Consider the following 14,317-nt stretch of genomic DNA (forward strand, 5'->3'; position numbering starts at 1 on the left):
CCCAGCCTGAAATCCTGCACCTTTGGGTGGCTGAGGTGAGTGGATTGCCTAAGCCCGCGGGTTTGAGACCTGCCTGGGCAGCGAGACCTCATCTCTACAATAAATCAAAAAATCAGCCGAGCATGGTAGCGCATGCCTGTAATTCTGGCTACTCGGAAGACTGAGGCGGAAGGATCGCCGGAGCCCAGCAGGTCGAGGCTGCGGTGGCCAGGAGCGGCCACTGCACTCCAGTCTGGGCAACAGAGTGAGACTCCAACTCAAAAAAAAAAGAAAAAGAAAAAGATACATAGAGCTCTTGACATTGTCCCACAGGTCACTGAGGTTTTGTTCACTCTTATTTCAATTTCCCTTATCTAATTATCAAGTTGGGTAATTTCTATTGATTTATCTTCAATTTCAAGAAACTTTTCTTGTGAAATTTTCAATCTGGTATTAAGTCCATTCTTTAAAAGCTGACATTTTAAATATTAAAATTTTCAGTTATAGAATTTCCATTTAAATAGCGTGGGTATATTTCAGCTGTCTGGATTGACCATATGCTTATATCCAGAAATACCCTTGGCTGATGCTATAAAAATTATTAACTAAAGATAAAAAATGTTTTCTAACTATCTAAAGATGAAAAAGTCTTGAGAAATGGAGACTTTTGCCACAAATATTTTAGGGAAAGCAATTCTCAAAGAACTGTGTAACTAAATGTTGAATGTGGGTATTAGCTTTATTCTTCACTGTGATTCTTAACATCATCATAACCTCCACATTAACGAAAGTTGACCATAATTATTCCAGAATAAAAAGAACAAAGGAGGGAAGAGAAGAAATGTAAAACAAAATGGCCTAAATTTAGAGTGGATTCTGGAGGCGGGGTGGAGGGGGGAGACGGGAAGATACCGAAAGAGAAATTTGATCTTTTTCTTATTCCTATTTCTTATTTCTATTAATTTTACCCAGTCAAATTAATAGATCCTTTAGAGATCCATATCAAAGGAGAAATGAAAAGTTTCTAGGTAATTGTTATGTGCCAGGTACTGTGCTAAACAGCGAACATATTTTATTTCCTTTTACTCATATTAAAACATTGACACATTTTCCTTAGTGTCCATATGTCACAGGTGAGAAACAGAAGTTCAGTGAGGTAAATTAAGAATAGAAGTTGCTAGAATGAATGGAATCAGGTGAGTAGACATTTCCTAGAACAAGTAAGTTTTGATTTTAAACACAGAAAGGAAAGTGGAAAAGTTTGGAACTGAGTAATATTTTTCCCATGAATCATCAGTAAGTTGCTGCATTGTTGTCTGTTTAAACTATGGATCTGCAAAAATGATGTTCAGGGAGAAAAGTACCTCTGCGTTCAACTTGTAAAGACCTTTACTAGATGTTTGATAATGATAAAAATTATGATAACGGATGACTGGTAGGGCTGTTATACCTCAAAGTAGGGCTGTAATTAAAAGCTAGTTTTGATTATCTCTATACAGATGAGCTGCTTTGCTATGTTGAACAGATTCCAGGTCAGAGACATCAGAGTTCCAAAGTTTGTATCCCTTTCTCTTGGAAATCCTTCTCTGGATCTAAGTTAAACCTTCTTCTCACCCATTACATGCTCCAATTTGTCTTGTTCTTTATGACACATTGATCCAACCCCAAAGAAACCCTTAAAAGCTTCTTCCCAGTCTCAGTTCTCTACCATGAACTTGAACAGTGACCTTCAATTTATTTCCACGCACCCTCCCTATTGCTTAGACTCTACTCAATGATTGTTAACTCTCTGGGATTCATTTTTGACTCCCCTCCAAGCAATTGATTGCAGAAAGTGGCTTAATCATAACTTTCAGACTTGGCTTCTCTTTGTCCTCAGGGTTCAAATAAATAATTCACATAATCTGGTGTTGGAGGCTGACACACAGGAGAAGCATTGCCCAGTCAGAAAACTCCTGCTACAGAGGCAGCTCTGTTATCCCTTCACAGATGAGTTGGGCTTCCTCATAGGATTTCATTTGAAGAGATGTGATACTAAATCGAGCTTAAAAACTATTGGAGAAGGTTCCTTGTTAGCTCTCAACTGGTGCTCCTCAAACTTTTTGCATTCAGGTTTCATGGAAGACAGTTTTTCCATGGATGGGGGAAGGGGAAGGGAAGATGGTTTCGGGATGATTCAAGCACCTAACGTTTATTGTGCATTTTATTTCTATTTTATTACATTGTCATATAATGAAATAATTACACAGTTCACCACACACAAAAAAAAGAGGCACAGACTGATGTGGTAAATAAAATAATGGGTGGGCCAGACCACATGCAGGCTAAAATAAGTGTTGGATTTTGACTTAAATCCTGCCACCAGATGCGGTGTACAATTGAGGTTGAGGTACATCAACTCACTTGCCACTCACTGATAGGGTTTTGATATGAGTCTGTAAGCAATTGATTTATTATGGTCTCTGTGCAATCAAACCCCACTGCTAATGTTAACCTGTATTTTCAGCCACTCCCCAGTGCTAGTATCACGGCCTCAGCTCCACTTTAGAGCATTAGGCATTAGATTCTCACAAGAAGTGCACAACATAGATCCCTTTCATACGCAATTCTCAACAGGGTTTGTGCTTCTATGAGAATCTAATGCCACCAATGATCTGACAGAACATGGAACTTTTGCAGTAATGCCAGGATGGAGAATGGCTGTAAATACAGACGAAGCTTCACTTGCTGGCCCACCACCTCACCTCCTGCTGTGCAGCCAGTTTCCTGACAGGCCACAGGCCAGTACTGGTACTGGTCCATGGCCCGGCGGTTGAGGACCCCTGTTCTAAACAATCCGAGATAATATCCTGTGCTTTTTGTCTTCTCAACAACTCTAACCGAGGGAAGGGCTGTTTTATCTATTTACATTTTACATGTTTTCAGCTTAGAGACTAGAAATGTGGGTGATACATGAGACTTGGCTGAGTGCCCAACTTGGAACTGTTTCTGGCAGAGGGGTCCCCCAGGAGTGAATTCCTTTCTCATGACACCATTCATAGTCAATCCTCAGGTACTAGAAGAAATACTCATATAGCTGTTTTCCCTGGCACTGCTAATTTGATGGTATCAGAACAATGTTGGTGAATTCTAGGCAGAGTCAGGGAAAGTGGGACCCTCCTCTCTTCCTCTGGCCCCCTCTCACCCCTGTGGCGGCTCCCTCATTCTAACTAGGACTGTGAAAAGTAGAACAGAAGTTCATTTCAATATCTCTTAGGGAAGATACTTCAAAACTGCCACAGTTCCTGAAAACCTACTCCAGCATCTACAGGATCGCCAGGTAAGATGCAGAAAGTACACCCTTCTCAGCTTCTGATGCTGTGGACTCGCTTTTCCTCGGTGACAGCATGGTTCACAGGAGTCCACTGTGTAGGACCCTACTGCCTCAAAACCTAGGGGCAATGCTTGCCAGGTAGTGTATGCTATGTACCATGCTATAAATCATGAGATTGGGGATGAGTGTTTTATTACAAGTTCGACTTTATTTTGAGCTCCCAAGAAGAAAGTATTTACGGCGTTCAAATTGTTATTATTAGAGTGGCAAATTTGAAAAATCCTGATGTTTTCTGGAGACCTTTCTTAGCTTGGAAAAGAAACAGCATTATACCTGTCTGGACTCTGCAATCTACTGCCTCCAGCCCCTCTTTACACTTTAGCCCCCACTTTGCTTCCAGAGTGCTCCATCTCAAATACAAATTTGAATGTGCCATCTTCTACTTCAGTGCCTTAAAAACAAACAAAAACAAAACCAAAAAAACAAACAAACCAAAAAACACCTTCTATTCATTGCAAAAATGTTTTATGGTTGAACTGACCAACAGCAAAAGTAAAGCAAGCATGATAAAACTGAAACAAACACAAATTATCACAGGCAGTTTCCTCACTAGCTTGATAGATCATAAGGCTACTAGAAAACATATTTAACATTTTTTCCTCCACCAACATTGTTGGGGGTGGGGCACATAACATTCAATAAAGGAATCCAAATTTTACCTGCAGGATGACCCCCCTCATGTACCTAACCCTGAATTGTACCCTACATCTTTAAAATGAAAATAATAATAAAAAATAAAAAACAGCATCTTTTTTTATGCCACCAATGCATTCCAAACCCGCTTTCATGTGTAATCTGTCTAAAAAGGAAACTTTAATCAACGGAAAAGGATAGCAGAATATTTGAAACTTTGTGGACTCAAGGGCCGGAACCTGGGCAACTGGGGAAATCTTGGTTTTGCTTTATTCCTAAGTTCAGAAGTAAGCCTGCTTGCTACCGAGAAAGGTGATTGATCCTGCACATTGCAGACTGGTTGTAATAGGCTTGGTGGTTCAGCCTATAATCCCACGCTTTGGGAGGCCGAGGTGAGTGAATTGCCTGAGCACACGGGTTCGAGACCCGCCTGGGCAACTTGGCGAGACCTCATCTCTACAATAAATCAAAAACTAACCTCATTTCTACAATAAATCAAAAACTAGCACGTGCCTGTAGTTCCAGCTACTTGGAAGGCTGAAGCAGAAGGATCGCAGGAGCCCAGCAAGTCGAGGTTGCAGTGGCTGGGAGTGGCCACTGCACTCCAGTCTGAGCGACAGAGTGAGACTCCAACTCAAAAAACAAACAAACAAACAAACAAAAAAACCACACAACATGCAAAGTAAACTGAGATGGTTTGGCGATCTGTTACTTAACAGGTCTTCTGAGCAGAGGCCCCTGAGTAGCCTAAATGTCCCAAGTCAAAGGGTGATCCTCAGGGCAGTGCAAGGTGGAGTGGCCCTCTGTTCGGCTGCATTGGAGGCTGGGGAGGAATGATTTGGAAAAGACAGACACCACTAAGTGGATGGAGTTTGCAAATGCTGCTCCGTCAAGTTCCATCTATACTAATCAAGAAGATTTTTTTTAAAAGGCGTAACCCCAAACCTTAATCAAACTTGAAAGACAATCATGAAGTCTTAGAAAAACCCAAACCAATATTTCTGGGGAAAGTGAAAACATATGGCAGATAAGAAGCGCATATCTCTGATGGAAGGTGTTGGGGTGGAAGGGTACAGAGGGGCGTAGTTCCACTGGAGCCAGCATGCTGGAGGTGCGAGCTGGTAACCAGAGATCCAAGTAATGCAGAGATTTGCAACACACAAAGAGATGAAAGGAGAAAAGATTTATTTTAAGAAACGTTCACTTCCCACAGACAGGAAGAGGGCCAGCACTCTGAGTGTGGCACCATCCTTTCTTTCCCCTGGGGATGTGGCAATCATGTAGATGTAGCTGCCCTGACTCCCTTGCTGACCACTTGTGAGTGTTTTGGAGATCTTGAGAGGGGGTGGTTCCGGTCACCAGGCTCTGAGTCACCTTGCACTGCCCTGAGGATCACCCTTTGACTTGGGACATTTCGGCTACTCAGGGGCCTCTGCTCAGAAGACCTGTTAAGCTCTCACCAGCTCCTCCAGGAGTTTATTCTCAGATTACAAGAGGCCGATACTGTCACGTTTGAGAGGGGTCTGTGTTTCTGGAAAGACAGAGTTCGCAGAGTTAATTTTTACCCAAAGAATACATTCTTCCAGGGCAGAGTTTCCACTTTTTCATCGTCGTGTTAGGATCTAGAAACAAAACAGAATGACTTCCCACTCTCCGTCTGTCCTTTCAGAAGGATTTGATGTGCCTCTTATGGGGGTAGACGGTGGGTGAAAAGGCAAAAAGGGGTTTCTCTTCAGTGCCTTTTGGTGGTTTTCCATGGATTTAGGACTAAAGTAGAGCTCTTTGACAGAGCATCAAGGATAAGCCTCATCTCACTCCATTCTCCACTCTGCAGTTTTGGTTCCTGCCATTTCATCATCACTCTAGGTGAGGGTCAGAACCTGAGGCCCTAGCCAGGCTGAGTACTCTCCATTAAGAAGAGCCTTTTAAAAAATGTTTAAATACTTCCATGTTTCTCAAGACTAGTGCTCATGTTCTCTGCAACAATATCAATGAACATCTTTATTAATAATTAATACTTTATCAATATAATATTTATTATAATAGAGCTACTGTTTATTGCTAAGCACTAGGTTGTGTTCTAAGTCAACTGATCTAATAATCACAACTACCTTAAGAGACAGGTGCTACTTCCAGCTTCATCTGATGGATGAGGAAACCAAAGCACATGAAAGTTTAATAATTGTCTAAGTTTACAAACAGCAAAGCCAGATTTCAAACCCTAGCAGTCAGACTCGGTAAACCATTCTCTCAATCACGCTCTTAGATAGTCGCTTGTCAAAATGCAGATTCACAGGCCTTTCCACAACCTTGGGGTATACATTTTTTTTTTTTTTTGAGTTGGAGTCTCACTCTGTCGCCCAGACTGGAGTGCAGTGGCCGCTCCCGGCCACCGCAGCCTCACCTGCTGGGCTCTGGCGATCCTTCCGCCTCAGCCTTCCGAGTAGCCGGAATTACAGGCATGTGCTACCACGCCCGGCTGATTTTTTTTTTGATTTATTGTAGAGATGAGGTCTCGCTGCCCAGGCGGGTCTCGAACCCGCGGGGTCAGGCAATCCACTCACCTCAGCCTCCCAAAGGCGCGGGATTACAGGCTGAGCCACCGAGCCCGGCTGGGGTATACATTTTAAAGACGTTCTGACACTGGTATGTGAATTATTATAAGGTGAGTGCCCTCTAGTGTACATATATGAGTTTTACACATGTGTTGGTGTACCAGATCTTTTTTATTTTTTTTTTTAGTTGGAGTCACTCTGTCACCCAGACTGAAGTGCAGTAGCACACTCACGGCCACTACAGTCTCGACCTGCTGGGCTCAGGCGATCCTTTCGTCTTCCAAATAGCTGAAACTACAGACACGTGCTACCATGTCTGGCTAAATTTTTTGTTTTTTGTTTTTTTGTAGGGACAAGGTCTCACCAAGTTGCCCAGACTGGTCTCAAACCCTTGGGCTCAGGCAATCCTCTTGCCTCGGCCTCCCAAAGTGCTGGGATTACAGGCTTGAGCCACTGTGCCCGGTTCAAGTCTTTTAAAAAATCTGCTCCTTTCAAGAGTCAAGCTTAATGATGTACATATTCCAGTGGTCGTAGCAAGATAATTTATTTTAATGTCAATGACTTAACTTGTTAGTACTACTTTAAATGTATTTTTGACCGGGTGTGATGATACAAGCCTGTAATCCCAGCACTTTGGGAGGCTGAGCCAAGAGGATTGCCTGAGCCTGTAGGTTCAAGATCAGCCTGGGCAAAATGATGAGACCTCACCTCTACAATAAATTAAAAAATTAGTCGGGCATGGTAGTGTGCACCTGCAGTTCTGGCTACTTGGAACGCTGAGGCGGAAGGATCACCTGAATCCAGCAGGTGGACATTGGGGTAGCCGTGAGTGTGCCACTACACTCTGGGCGAGGGAGTAAAACTCAACTCAAAATAAAATAAAATAAATGTATTTTGGTCACAAAGAAATGATGTCAATACATTTTTGCTAGAGAACTGACTGCCTCATTAGACCCCAGCAGTTTTTGGAAATTCAGTGTAAATATTGGAAGTCCCCATCCCAACAAGACTGGTTGTTAGGGATGAATGTTCCCAGCTTTTGTGCACAATAACTGCTAGGTGGGACATATGACATCCACTTTGCAAGAAGTAGATTTTGTTCATCTTATCTATGCTGGCTTCATTATACCATTAATTATCTTCAGTAGTTCATGTTCAGTTATTACTTCAGAAGAAGATGCCATTAGTCTTGGGGCCCTCAACTTTTCCTCTTGTCCTCCTTTTTAAAAAAATTTAGTTTTATTTTATTTTTTTGAGTCAGAGTCTTACTCTGGCATCCAGGCTGGAGTGCAGTGTCACAATCAAAGTTCACTGCAGCCTTGTCCTCCTGGGTTCAGGTGATCCTTCTGCCTAAGCCTGCCAAGTAGCTAGAACTTCTGGCATGGCCATCATGCGCTGCTAATTTTTAAAACTTTTTTGTATAGACAAGGTCTCACCATGTTGCCTTTAGCCTGGTCTCAAACTCTGGAGCTCAAGCAATCCCCCTGCCTTGTAAAAAGTGCTGGGATTACAAGCATGAGTCACCATGTCTGGCCCTCTTGTCCTCTTTAAATGGAATTTGGAAGTGGATAATTCACTAACTATTTAATCTCCCTTTATTACTATGTTAGGCTATTGTTTATTCCAAACAGGAAGCCATTCATGTATTTGTTAGATTAGAGTTAAGTGTCTATAACAAAAAGACCCCCTAAAATTCAGTGGCTAAAAGTTTTGACATCTTTCTAGAAACAGTATCCCAGGATGTGAGGTGCAGTTTGTCATCCACACTAAACACACAGATTTCATTTCTGAGCTCAAAGTGGCTGCTTTACTTCTTGCCCTCACATTTGCATCCCAGCCAATAGAGAAAAAGTCATGGAAGAACACATTCATTCCTTTTGAGAACAAACCCAGAAGTGGAACACACTAGTTTTGCTCACATCCTACTGGCTAGAATTTGATCACAAACTTCAAGAGAGGATGGAAATATAGTCTTTAGTGAAGCAGCTATATATTCTCTAGTATTACTATTAAAGGAAAAAGAGAAGAGAGAATTTTTGGTGGACAACTAGCAAACCTATATTTGGATATTTCAATGTGATCCTCAAAGTGCCAATTATTCACAGAAAACAGAAAAAAAAGAAGTGTCGGGTATTTCAAGAAGTCATGTTAATGAAATGATAGACTTTTGTAGATATGCTGCTGATTCTTGTTTTCTTTGGCTCTTGGTTTTTCATGAGAGGAACTTCCTTAATCACGAATCTAGACAATCAGTTCAACATTTAGTGTAGGCAGTATTTGCCTTGCTTGGTTCCAATATTCATAAATTTCAGTTTGTTACCATGGTTTAGTTAAATACCATCAGTTCTCAAATTTCAGTTACCACATTATATAACTGTTAGCAATTGCACAAAATACAGACTTTGTGCTAGATCTTTAGTCCTCGAATCACTACATAAACAATAGGCATGCATAATGTTTACTGACCAATCATGCTACTTTTTTCAGTCTGCTGGTGATTGATCAATTCTCATCTGTTATTCAGTTCATGCACAGTCTACACAAAGTATGTAGCTATAATGTTTCCTTATCTCCTAGTGATAAACTCATGTATATTATATTAAAAAATGGATAATTGAAAGAAAACTGGTCAACAAAGATGAGAGTCCAGCGAAGAAACAGAAATTAATAAAACTGGAAGTAGAATTCTAGTTATACATAAATGGAATTATAGGAAAAAATAGCTGACCAGGGGAATGTTGACACTTAGATATTCAGCCAGAGGAACTGTGTTAATCAGGGTTCTCCAGAGAAACAGAACTGATAGGATATCTCTCTGTCTCTCTCGCTTTCTCTCTCTGTGTCTCTCAGTTTGATCAGGGGTAGTTTCCTTACAGAGTTCTCAACCCTTTGATGAAGAGTTGAAGGTAAAACATCAAGGCTGCCCAAGCACTGGTTAGAACGGGGTTGAGTATACAACAAGTACTTGGAGAAAGGAAGCCAGGTCCCTTGAAGGGACAAATATTAGGACCCAAAGTGGCTATTCCTTTGTCCCAGTCCTCTTTCCTATTTCCCTTGCTCCCTGACTGGAGTCTGAATGGCACAATTTTGGAAGACAACAAACAAACTTTGAGTTTGGCCATGAGGTCTCCCTTGAGGTGCAAAGAATTGTATTTTTAGTTCTCTGTGTTGTCTCACTCCCTTCAGCAAACAAAAACAAAAACATGTTCAAGTCTCCCACTCAAATTAAAGCTCAACCTCATGATTTCCCTGAGCTACTACTGTTCTTTCAGTCCGGCTGTCACCTCGTCATCACGAAGCTTTTGTCTCAAAGGCAGCCAGTGACTTCATAATTTCCAGTATCTTCGACTTAGCACTCTTGTTCTCTGTTTGATCAGAGCTTTCTGCCCACTGACCACACTCTCTCCCTGATGCCATCTCCCTTCCAAACTTCTTTGACATTGTCCCCAAGGCCCCAGGACTTTTTGTTTTCCTTGTCCCTAAATGTGCCTGTGGCTCTATGCTCTGACTTTGAGCCCATTAATCTTTTGTTCTAAAAGTTCTTCCGAGTAAGCTCATCATTCCAGCATCGTGGGTATCTTACAATTCTATCCTCCTAGTCCTCACCCTTCTCTGGACCCTCATTTCCATTTATACAGCCCACCAGCATCTCAAGTCCAACTGTCTCCAGTGAGAGTATATTTCAAAAATGTGTTTCCCTCCCTCTGCGTTCATTTCACCTCATCACTTCTTGAAGCAAATCCTAGTCCTGGTGAAATAGTTACACGAGGGGGAAAACATCATTCTGGATAGATGCAGAAGACAAAAGGAATGGATTCTTGACTTCTAAGTTTAAGCAGATGTTGGTATGGGTTTAAGGGAAAAGGTCTCAAATGTGAATTTTCCAAGAGAGTATTCCAGTCTATCACAGGAGATGAACTCCCGATGACTTGAGTGAAAGCAGCTTTGCGTTTCTTGAGCAACTGCCATGGAAGTGTTGTAGAGGCAGGTACACGGGAGCAATGCTGAATGTCTTCCTTACTACTGTCTGATAAGGACTGTTCAACAGGCACCCAATACCCATTGTTCTTTGATTGCCTAAAAGAAGGAGCACCTATATATACCCCAATACCGTCCCCAGCATCTGCTGGAATGATGCATCCTTTTGGTTGGTTCATGGCATTCTTAAGCCTCCCAGAATGATCGGCGAGAGCTTTTAATACTGAAGGGTTGGAGTGGCTAGGGTTGCCCGTGAGCTGGGAAAATGGAACATCTGGAGAGCTTTAGCTAAAATGGTGGACATAACTCTATAAATAATGATCTATTTCAAACTGATTACCTTTGGCCCTCCCTATAAGCTCCTGCTCAGTATTTGCTAGTTATTTTTTCTAAGTGTCCTATTTTTGTGAGTCTTAGAAATGCAGGCTCAAAATCCTGGCATCATCTTCAAAAATTTCTCCCTATATTGTGTATCTATGGTGTTGTCTGCTTATCACAGGTCGCTTTTTCTAGAAGTGATAGCTCACATCCTCACCAACCTTCCCCCACCCCCAAACACTCATTATGTTGGGAGGACCCCATGTTCTCACATGACCCGTTTCTCATCTACAGCCATTATTTATTGCCCTCAGTGTGGGTATTTGCACCAAGGTGGAAGAGTCTATATCAGAAAGCCTTGAGCTGCAAGTTACAGAAAACCTGACAAAAAGTACCTTAACTTATTTTTGCTCAAATAACAAGAAGTCCAAAGGTAAGAAGCCCAAGGCTGAAGTATTTGCTTAAGGATGTCATCTCGACCCAGGATGCTTCTATCTAACTGCTCTGCCAACTTTTTCATGGGACTTTCATAGTCTTGGTCACAAAATGGTTGCTGTAACTCCAGACATCACATCCATATTACTTTAGGGAAGAATTGGAGAGAAGGTAAAGAAACTGAAACTACAAACCTGTCCCTTTTATTTCCTTCAATCTTTGAGTGCTACCTAAATCTCTGTGAAAAACTAATTTTTTCCAGTTAAAGAAAAAGTAGGTCAACGATACTAAACTGCAGTGAATGTTTAGTCTATATACATTCTTAAGAACAAATTATTTTATTGATCTATGTAATCATTTGCTTCTGTAGATCTAAAAGTTGTAGATCTCTGTAGATCTATAAATTGTGGGACAAAATAGAGTAAAATCTTTTAAAAATTCCATTTATTTGCTCATCTTACCACCCCTCCCATCACTCTCACCAGAATTTTTGATAAGTTGGGCAAAAGCATGCCAAGGCAAGCCCATGTTTTTAGTAATACTTGGTTACTAATTAGTTCAAGTTTCTGTATCTATCTGAAAGCAATAGAGCTGAGCCAATTTGCTAATACATTTCTTTTCTTTCTTTCTTTCTTTCTTTTTCCAGTTGGAGTCTGACTCTTGTTGCCCAGGCTGGAGTGCAGCAGCACGCTCCAGGCTCGACCTGCTGGACTTAGGTGATCCTTCCACCTCAGCCTTCCAAGCAGCTGGAACTACAGACGCATGCCACCATGCCTGACTAGTGTGTGTGTGTGTGTGTGTGTGTGTGTGTGAGCAGCTGGAACTACAGACGCACGCCACCATGCCTGATGTGTGTGTGTGTGTGTGTGTGTGTGTGTGTGTGTGTGTGTGTGTGTGTGTGATTAATTGTAGAGATGCGGTTTCACCAAGTTGCCCAAACGGTAACATGTTTCTTAAGTTTGGCTCTCAAAATTTGGGAATTGGTGAAAATAGCATGATTTAGTAAAAATAGTGGGAATTCTAGGGGTGCATGTGTGTGTGTTTTAAGAAGGCAGTAAAGCTACCAGGGGGGATGAAGTTGGCCCCCCAAATTCTCTCTAGAAGAAGAAAAACGAATATACCACCAGCAGGCCTAAAATAAGTTATGTTCAACAGGGTTATAAGGGATAGAAGAATAATACATTTCATAAGATTCTGAGAAGCATGTGGCGTTTAAGAATGATGTTTATATACCTATATCTAGTAAATCTGTATAAGACTCGCCAGAATCTTTTTGGCTGGTAGGGAAGGTCATATAAAAATCTGTAATCCCAGTACTTTGGGAGGCCACGGCAAATGGATTGCCTGAGCCTGCGAGTTCGAGACCAGCCCAGGCAACCTGGTAAGACCTCTTACCTTTGGACTTCTTGTTATTTGAATAAAAATAAGTTAAATACAATTTTAAAAATTAGCCAGATGTGGTAGCACACTCCTGTAGTTCCAGTTACTTGGAAGGCTGAAGCAGAAGGATCGCTAGAGCCCATCAGGTCGTCACCGGGGTGGCAGAGAGTGTCCAAGGCCCTCCAACCTGGGTGACAGAGTGAGACTCCACCTAAAATAAAAAATAAAAAAAATCAAGTTCAAAGCAATATAGGAGACTGAGTACAAATATAGATAAAAACTCTGAACACCTTATGTTGTACAGCACAATATTCCTGCTAGCTTTCTGATGTATTCAGTTTCTTAGATAAAAGCTGTCTTTTCTTCCACACTGACAAAAAAGATGTCAGATAAGATTCGGGACAATTTGAACCCCCAAGAACGTGATTTAAACTCACACTTACCAAGTTATTAAGGCCTTTCTTAGGCATTGCATGATAGATTTATGGTAGGGAGTGTGCTGAGAACCAGAGGAGGAGAGGAGAGAGTCCCTTTGCACAGAAAAGCTAAGGCTGGAAGAGATGGAAACCTGGAAGCTAGTACACAATTTGCTCAGGGCCAACCTTTGTGACTGGGCAAGTGTTTACAACAGCTTGTTCTTACTTAGCTTTTATGAACTTTATAGGTATTTGCAGAATAAGAGAATAATAAAGAGGGTTTCTTACAAATAAATGGGCCAGAGAGGTTCTTTTTCATTAATGAGGTTCATTTATCATCATCAGGCCCAGCCCAACCCCATCGCAGGCATCCAGAAGAGGCCCTCAGTCCTTCCTAGAATGATCATCTTACTTCCTTTCCTCCTCTGCTAACTTGGCCTCCTGGCTGGTTACACTATGGCTAGACGCTACAGTGTTTTTTCTTCCCTAAAAGTAGTTTATTCACTTCTCAATCCAGGCCTTTACCTTCCATTGACTCTTAGCTGCTAGGCTTGGGCAAGCATGCCCACCCCCACCAAACTGGAATATCAGATGTGTTAGCTTGTTTCCTTATTTCTTTAAAGCGGATGTGTGTGTGTGTGTGTGTGTGTGTGTGTGTGTGTGTGTGTGTTTGTGTGTGTGTGTGTGTGTGTGTTGAACGTGGGGGGAGGGAAATTGGGAGGGATTCAGAGTGGGAGAAAGGAGTGTGGATGTGTACCCTACCTATTTTACAGGAGTTGTTGGAAGTATTAAATGTGAGAGATATTTGGCAGCACCCTATAATAGCAAGATAAGTATTTTTAAATTTCTTATTTCTTAATCATCAAAACCCACATGCCCAGCCCTTCCAGTAATTTTACGCTGAAGTAAAACCATCACTTTGCTTTTCCTGTTTCTAAAATAATCAGTTAGGCTCTGCAGAAGCAAAGCCTAGGAAGATCTTCAGGATCTAGAACTGTGTTGTGGACTTGGCCACAGAAAGTCTTTTCTCTTAGGGGCCCTTTATTAGCCTTTCCCGCTCCCTTTAGAAACTCGCCTTTAGGTAAGGAATTTCCCAGGCCTCACCCCAACTCTTACAAGCTCTAGGAGTAGAGGTACCGTGGCAAAGGGACAGTCTAGAGCAGAGGTCCTCAAACTTTTAAAACAGGGGGCCAGTTCACTGTCCCTCAGACCGTTGGAGGGGCGGACTATAGTTTAAAAAAAAAAACTAT

The sequence above is a fragment of the Carlito syrichta genome, unplaced genomic scaffold (genome assembly GCF_000164805.1).
Source record: "Carlito syrichta isolate Samal-C Ts95f unplaced genomic scaffold, Tarsius_syrichta-2.0.1 Scaffold308920, whole genome shotgun sequence".
In the NCBI taxonomy this organism is placed as follows: Eukaryota; Metazoa; Chordata; class Mammalia; order Primates; family Tarsiidae; genus Carlito; species Carlito syrichta.